The sequence below is a fragment of the Ambystoma mexicanum genome, chromosome 5q (genome assembly GCF_040938575.1).
Source record: "Ambystoma mexicanum isolate Mex_15411 chromosome 5q, UKY_AmexF1_1, whole genome shotgun sequence".
NCBI lineage: Eukaryota > Metazoa > Chordata > Amphibia > Caudata > Ambystomatidae > Ambystoma > Ambystoma mexicanum.
The window spans coordinates 740,755,910-740,764,113 of record NC_090933.1 but is presented as its reverse complement, the minus strand read 5'-3'; the positions used below and the strand labels follow the sequence as shown (position 1 = coordinate 740,764,113).

The 8,204-nt window shown below is 42.1% G+C and overlaps 1 long non-coding RNA gene across 1 annotated transcript in view; it reads right to left on the bottom strand.

Annotated features, from left to right (window-relative positions):
- Positions 1–635: 635 nt before the first annotated feature.
- The window catches only part of LOC138497635 (uncharacterized), a 122,411-nt gene continuing 114,842 nt past the window's right edge, over positions 636–8,204 (bottom strand). The window contains exon 3 of the long non-coding RNA XR_011278622.1: positions 636–6,463. This is a non-coding gene — a long non-coding RNA (uncharacterized lncRNA). The remainder of the gene's footprint in view (positions 6,464–8,204) is intronic.

Below are 8,204 nucleotides of genomic sequence, written 5' to 3'. Positions count from 1 at the left end.
TGCTCAGCTACCAACTGGACACCCTTAATTAAATCACTATTTTTAACTTGTTCTTATATTGTTCCTGAGCAGAGAAGTCAGAGCATTAAAGAATATGTTCTTCCACTTATGCTCATAGTTCAGATGTTGTCTCTCTGGAATTTTACTTGAGACACACCTTTTGAAAATGTTCATGCTTTTGAACTTCATGCCTTAATTGAAGGAGGGCCAGTCTCTTCTCTATCCCCTCACCTTAGATATGCAGCCGACGACCTCTGTCTAGGGATAGTGCAACTCTAAAGGGTCAGTTAGTAATGACTAGAGGGCCATTTAGGCTATTTGTTAGCAATTCTTGAATGACAGAAGTAAGTTGATCAACCTGTACCTTTTGTGTGTTTCACGCAGGACACAAGATCCCATGATGATCTGGCATAATATTGGTGGTTTTATAAACAAAGGGGTGCCTGATCAGAAAACCTTGGTCCTTCAGGCTAGTAACAATAATAAATCGGAGAAAGGGACGAGTGGGATAGGGAACGGTATATATCAAACATTTATCTTTTCATAAATAGCAATAAATGTAACTCTTTGAATTCAAAATTTGTTTATTATCATAGAAATATATATAAATATCAATTCTAAAAAATATCTCAACATATTATCACAATTCAACTCACACATAATCATTCATTCTTAACATCCATTCAATATCTTAAAACATGTAACAATCATATTTGATGTGTTGACTACCTTGGTCAACAGTTTAATTCACAGTACAAATGTCCTCCACCTCAATAGCCGATGGTACTATCTGTGTTTATTCAATTCCACAGATTCAAAAAGTCTACATATGTTTCGGTTGACTATTTGGACTGCCGTAAATTCATCCTCTGGATAAAGCAACCTTCTTCAGGACCACATATGGGACTTGAATCATTACCATTCAACCAAGTAGGGCGAGTTACACCACCTAAAAATATCAAATACAATACACCATATTAAAAATATGCACATTTTACCATTTACTATTTATTTGATTTATACTATTAATGTAAAGACACAATAAGTAATCATTGAACCTCTATCTCTGGATTTAATCTCTATACATCTCAAGGAAGGAGATACATTTGGATCAATCCTATTCACACTTCAAAAAGAGGAATCCACCTGTCTCCTCCTACTTCAAGAAATGCAAACAAACAGCACAATAACTCTTTAAGTTAAACTCTTTAGAAATTTCCAATGCTGCAGATACTTACTGTTAGACATAAATTACAGCGTTTTTATTATCTCTATCTTGTCACTCCAAAATATCATTAACAAGTTGAGAGGGGTTCTCCATAGCCCAGTTGAATCTCGCCACTTAACACAGGGCCATCACCTTCTTTTATTTCGCTTGATAGCCTGTGATAAGGATAGTTTATCAGCAAAGTTATTTAATAAAGGGAACTCTAACTAAAATTCATAAAAATATCAAAAAATACTTACAGCTATACTCTTTAGCATTAACTCGCATCGAGTCACGTACTGCCTTAGAAATATTCTCTGTAACAGGATATAATGATAGCCCTGTAATGACACCAAAAACATGCTGATAGAATGAATACATAGTGTAAATATATCTTCCTTGCTCTATTTAGCTCCTTTATGTATGTGTAGCATTATGCTACCAAACTCAACTCAACTGCATTTAGGAGAATACATTCTTTAGGTAAGCAGCATGTCTCCATATATAGCAATACGCCACCAGAGTGGTCAAGCAGAAGCGTGACTTAAGAACCCAAAAAATGTGCTCCACTATGCTGCTAGTGACTATGGGGGTCATTATGAGGTTGGAGGTAAGGGGTTAACGGTGCCGGTAAAGGTGCCGGTGCCGTTAACCCCTTACCGCTGCATTACGAGGTCCTTCAGCGGGTCCCGCTAAGGGCAGCTGATTTTACCAGGCGCCCTTAGTGGGAGCCGCTAAAGGACCAGCATGCTAACAACGGGCCCGTTATTAATGGGCCCGTTGTTAGCATGATCCCCATTCCCATTGAGCCCTATGGGGGCTCGAATGGGAATGGGGATGGGTTCCCTGAATGGGGAAATACCGGGTCCTCCAAGGTTGGAATGGTCCAGTAATTTCCCATTCAGGGAACCTGGACCCGGTATGCGGTAAGGGGGTAGATATGGCGCTAATAGTGCCATGGCTACCTCCAACCACGTAATGACCCCCTATGTGTGCTAGGTTATGCCTTACTTCACCCGGGGTGGCAGGATTCCTAAATGGTATGAGCAGGAATGGTGAGAGAGGGTAGGCACTGTCCCATGCAATGGTTGTTGTTAGCATTGATTGTCGTGGGCTGTTATTCTGTGTGTCATGTGACTGCTTGCATGTGCATGATAGTTGATACTCACCGATGAGCCAGGTGTTGCCAAAGTTTCCCTATGCCAGGGCCTGTTAAAGTGGAGAATGTCAATAAATACAGCTATCCTGTGTGCTTCAGGGGAAATTGGCATTCACATGCATGATAACTCCCTTTGCATTGCAGATGACCTGTGCATTGATTGAATGCTAATGCTTCGGGTTGCAGTACATGTGCTTGCTCTCTTGGGGGCTGTGGGGGGGTGTAGTGCAATTAATGTCTCCAAGTATCTGTTGGAGGTATGCAATGGCATAAAACTCCTTGAACATTCTCTGCTTGGCCTGCAGTGTATTTGGCATGTATATGTGCCAATGCACATGTGATGTTATGCAGCACAACACCTGGTGTAGGCACTGGGATTCTGTGGGCTGCGATATTGTTACGCTCACCTGATATCCCTGGGGGACGTCTGGAAGGCTCTGAGATCTGGAACCCTGGATGCGTAGTTGCCCAGTGCTGAATAATGAATGTTAGTTATTCGTAGTGTGAGCTATCCGTCCTGCGTTTCTTGTGCAGGGACACTTGTCGTTTGTTTGCGAGCTGCCCGAGTTGCTTCACTGGTGCAGTACACCTTCCCTGGGCCCAGGCCTGCTGTGACCCTGAATCTGCTGGTAGGCAGGTTGGTTTGTTAATTGTAAGTCTTTGTTCTGTTTATGGTGGGAATTTGTTAATGTCTTTATCTCCTTCTTTTCAGGTGTGACGGTCTTGATGCTGGCATGCCGGATGGAGAAGCACGTTTTCTAGGTAAGAGGAAGCATGAAGCAGAGCGCCTTTATTGTCTTTTAAAGCTAACCTGTGTCTTCTTCTTCTTTTCCTCACAGGCCGCTGTGGTGCTGCGAGTGGATGAGAGCGTGATGAAAAATAGGCCCCCGGAATCCGTTAAGGTAAGTACATCGCTGTGCGGTTATTTAATATTGAAAGTGAACCTGAATATGTCTCTTTTCCTTTGCAGATGTTGCTTTGGTGCTCCGGGTGGAAGTGTGGTGTAGCACAATGGAATTCAGGTAAGACTGATGGAATTCGATGTTTTGGAAGGGTGCGTTCTAATATTGTTTTTCCCTTTCTCGTTATTGCAGGTCGCAATGTTCGAACAGCAGCTGTGGTAGCGATTCGCCGGAAGTCCTTAAGCTAGTACTCACAGGTGAGTGATGTTTCTTCTTCTCTCGGTTTCCACAGATTGCAGCCCAGTTGAGATGCTGAGTGCTGGATGGTGTTTTCTCAGGTAAGGCAGAATAATCTTGTTCTTGTTCTTGCAGGATTACAAGAAGATGCTGAAGACCAGGAGCTGGACACGGTGAGCGTCATGCTGTGGGTTGCAGAATAACTCAAATTGTTTTCTGCAGTCAGGGTGTGGTTTATATAGCCCAGGTAAAGTAGTACCAGGCAAAGTAGTTCCTGGCATGCCACACCCAAAACACTAGACTGTATGGCTTGGTTCTTAGACCTAGACTGTGTGGGTGCTCCCCTGTTGGATTTAAAGGCCCATGTACATAAATGGGACCTAGTTTGAACAGCCCTTCCTTCCTACAAATGAGCCTGGTGCCAAAGGCACCAGGACTGGCACCAGGAGCCCTTTTGCAGTGGTTTTAATGCCCTCGGGGTTCTGGTGGGAGCCTGCTTGTGGCACACTTGTGCCCCTCACAGTGGTCATGACAGATATTGCCCCCAACAATTGCAGAGGTGTGCTAGAATGAGCAGTAGCCCAAAAAATGTAGGGCTGTCAGCACCTTCTCCGGGCGAGTGGGTGCATGGGAGCAGATGATGCAAGGTGTTCTGCCCAAGCCCTGACCAGGTTTACGAAGACATAGGGAGGGAATATGTACCTTGAATACACCTCCTTGTCGGGCATACCAAACAGCATTGTGCGAGGATGGAAAATCCTGTCCATTGTGCTGCGGGTTACCTCCAAATTCACCAATAGAAATTACAAAAGTAGACTAAAAAGTAGTATACACCAGGCAAGAAGTAATTCAATCTATTCTGGGCCCAGCACCGCTGGGAAAGCGATATTCAAACAGAACGCAGAACAGAACTGCCTGAAAAGTGCTGTCAAAAGTACACCACAAAAAAAGCTTTTATAATCTCATAAACTAATTAGCATCAAAACACATTGCAACATTAGGACATTCCTCCGAGCAAGGCTCTTTGTCGGGATTGTGTCATTCCCCTAAAGAGGGACATACATTATCTAAAAATGATTGTGCTCTGCAAACATACCACACTACTGTTGTACACCCTTGTGACATCACAGCCCAACCCACAATTCCCACATAATAATGCAAATTCATTGAAACATTTGAGATGACCAGCAGATCTTTATTCATTTTGCTGTGGTCATCTCCATCTGCTTCTCATGGGTATGCACTCGATCATGACACTGCCAGAGCCTTCAACCACAAACAAGTTTTAATGTTGCATCTTAGGCGTTCTTCAAACTACTTCCCAGGCAAAGATGTACTACGGGGCAATTTGAAACTGCCATGGGCATTTTGAAACCGTCGGTAGAACAGCTTCATGAACTAGTATGCCGAATTAGAAAATTGTTGGGCATTCACTGGTTTTTCAGCTCTGCTTCCTGACCTCGAAAGCGACAAATACTGTTCACGTCCTACCATACGATCCTGGGATCGTGACATTTGCACAGTGCTGCCAGCCTCTGCGACCACTAAGCAAGTTAATGAAATGTGAAGATGTTTATAAAAAGCATGCTTTGAGACCTGTTCACAGTGCCCCGTTCTAACGTTAAACTTTGTATACTTACCTGTGACTCAACTTTATTGCCTATATGTTTTTAGCTTAAAATATATTATGGTCATTTTCCAGCCTAGTGCATATAATACTGTGGCTATCAATGAAGTAACCTCCCCTTTTAATGGGCTAGTCCCGCGGCTGGTAAGGTTGCACCTTTTTACTGCATTGAACTTGCATTTTTACCACACTCTCACCAACCTCCTACTTCTTCTTCCATCAATGATCACTGTCACTGAAGCAGGATTCAGACTGTAAGTCCTATTTTGTAATGGTATGCATTGCGTGCTTTTCTCTACCTGCCCTGGTGCATTTTATGTTCCATTGTGTATCATGTGGCAGTGAGATCACAAGGTTTGCGTGTGCCTTTTCACTCCAAGAAGTTGCAGTTAGGAATCCATCAATTGGGTTATGTTTCCGCTTGATTGGGCGTGTTCATTTTTTGCGTGACCGTTCTCTCGAAATGCCCACATTATTCCTCATTCTTCCTCCTTTTGTCTAAAGAATGGCTAATATGAATGTTCCGCCCCCTATTTGATTCTTTGTGCTGGTCCTTCCCACACTTTGCGCCGTGCGTTGCGCTAAGCACTAAGCGCTTAGCACCGCGCAAAGTAGGTAAGGACCTGTGCAAAGTAAGTGAAGACCCTTGCAAATTCCGATCCATGAATAGGCAACATGAGTTTTGCTTGCCGCAAAGTGTACTTTTCCCTTTGCAACACGCAAAACTTTATATGAATCAGCCCCAAAGCCTTTATTTAATTGATTTTTTTAAACACTTCAGAAAAACATTGAGGGCCTGATTTACAAAAGGGGTTTTGAATGTGAACCCCCCAATGGCAATGGCTTTGTAAATCAAGCCCGAAATCCTTATACAGTGCTGTGTGTATTTTCATAAAATAATGAACACAAAATCTGTCGAAAATAAACCATGGTTATGACTATTAACCCAGAACATTTGTAAATAAAAGTACATGTAATATAAGCACCAAATTAAAGTAAGGTTTTTGGAAAATGTGCTTCTAAACCAATTCGCTGCCAGGACAATCATGCACATATTTGCAACAAAAAAAAGTTCAATGGGCCGGATTCACAAAGTTTTTTTTTCAATGGATGCATCCCATTTAAAAGCTTGTCATGAATCAGGCCCAATTTGTCTATCCATTCCTGACGAAACACACGATATTGTCACTCCACCATGGTTCTGCCTTCCGTTATATGGTACACTCTTGCACTTAACATCATGTAGAGTGTTGTTTTTCAAACACGCATGGCAAGGTGTAGTCCTGAAACCAATCTGCAGTACATTACACTTTGGAATGCACTTAAAAAACCTATAATGAAAAAAGAAAGAAAGGCAGATTAACTATGTACAATTGTTTACATGAAATATTACATGTTAAATTATTCTCATGGAAAAAGCAAGTAGGACAACAATTAAAAAAAGAATATATAAACAACAACTGAGAATATATAAGGTTCTTATAGATTTGTTTAAAAAACACATTTGGAAAAATGCCCGAAACATCTTCTGATGTAACCAAATGTAGGATTCAAAAAGGAAATTATTGCACAAAATATGCATATAAGGTTTGCTTGAAAATTGTGTACAGAATATAACACAGAAAATGAATCTTCAGTTTGCACAAGGAAGATGACAATGTTTTAAAGAAGTGTGGGATACATTGAGCAGGGCCTTTGTGGGATTGTATGTTATCATGAGCTGTACATAAACCACAGGTAGAAGGCAGACATGCTGAATATCTTTTTTTTTCTCCAAAGGGACACGTATTACAAACCTCCAAATGGTGAATCTTGTATGGTGCAGGAAAGATGATGAGGGACCGGATGAGAGTATATGTGCCATGGTCTTAGCCGTTCATTGAGCCATAGGAGAACAATATTTGGGTTCCTGGGATGAGTCTTTGACCAGCCAATGGTAGACCTGGACAGCAATACTGTGGAATGCACTTTGTGACTGGGGCCACAAAGGTGGCACAGACAGGGATTTTTATTTTAAATAAATCTTTCTAAAGCATGTGTAGAGGAGCAGCTTAATGCCTCTGCAGGAAGTCCCGCCCCCATCTTACCTATATTTTGGAAACCGGAAATTGCGACGTGCACAATGCCAGTGATTGTGCCGATTCCATGGAGAGTCTTCGAGAAAAGGTATCCATTGAGAAGACCCTATGTGATGTACCCTCGTAGATATGATAACCTCTTGGAGGAGATCCCCAGTATGAAGATGAGAGGAAAAGAGGCTGGTGATGTCACAAGAAATGAGCATGACGCACTAAGAAGAAGATGCATAGACCTCATAAAATCTGATGATGAAGTAAAGAATCAAGCAAAATTTCATATGCAGAATGAAGATTACACGTGTGAAGAGCAATGCAGAAAATGCACGCCATTTTATAACTGTATAGATGCAATAATGCAAGTAGACTAAGTAATCATAAAGGCTGGCTATAAGTAGTGAATAGTCTGCAGGCGGTGCCGCCATCATATAGAATTCTGGACATCGGTGTCAGATATTTGGTAAACTCCGACACATGAATAAGACAGAACGGAGGGCTGTGTTGCAGCAAGAAAGCAGATGGAGAACGAGGTAAGGCCTGGAATAGCTGTCTGGCCTGGTGTCACAGGATGAAGCGGCCAAGAACTGGTTATCTATCCTTGAAGAACAGTGAACATGATAAGCTGAATCAGCCATTGTTAAGGTGCAAAAAAGAGCAGCATGAGTGCTAAGTTTATTAATTTAAGACAATTAAATGCTGCAAAATTGGCCAAAATACGGTCTCCTGTCACGTGATTCCAGGATGGAAATAGGAGTTGGGTGTACAGAAAACAACTATGATAAATAAGAGTGTGCCTACACTCCCTTTTATTCTCAGGAGCAGTGAAACTTTACAAGGACATGTTCAAAGACAATCTGAATGGCAGAAGGCATGAGAGATGAGCGATGTTGGGCTAATTGGGTGGAGAGACACGGTCAAGTCCATCTGCTGGCACCTGGGGTACCAGCTTACGTGCTGCTAGTTAGCCGAATGTTCCAGAAGGGTACAAGCGTGCCAA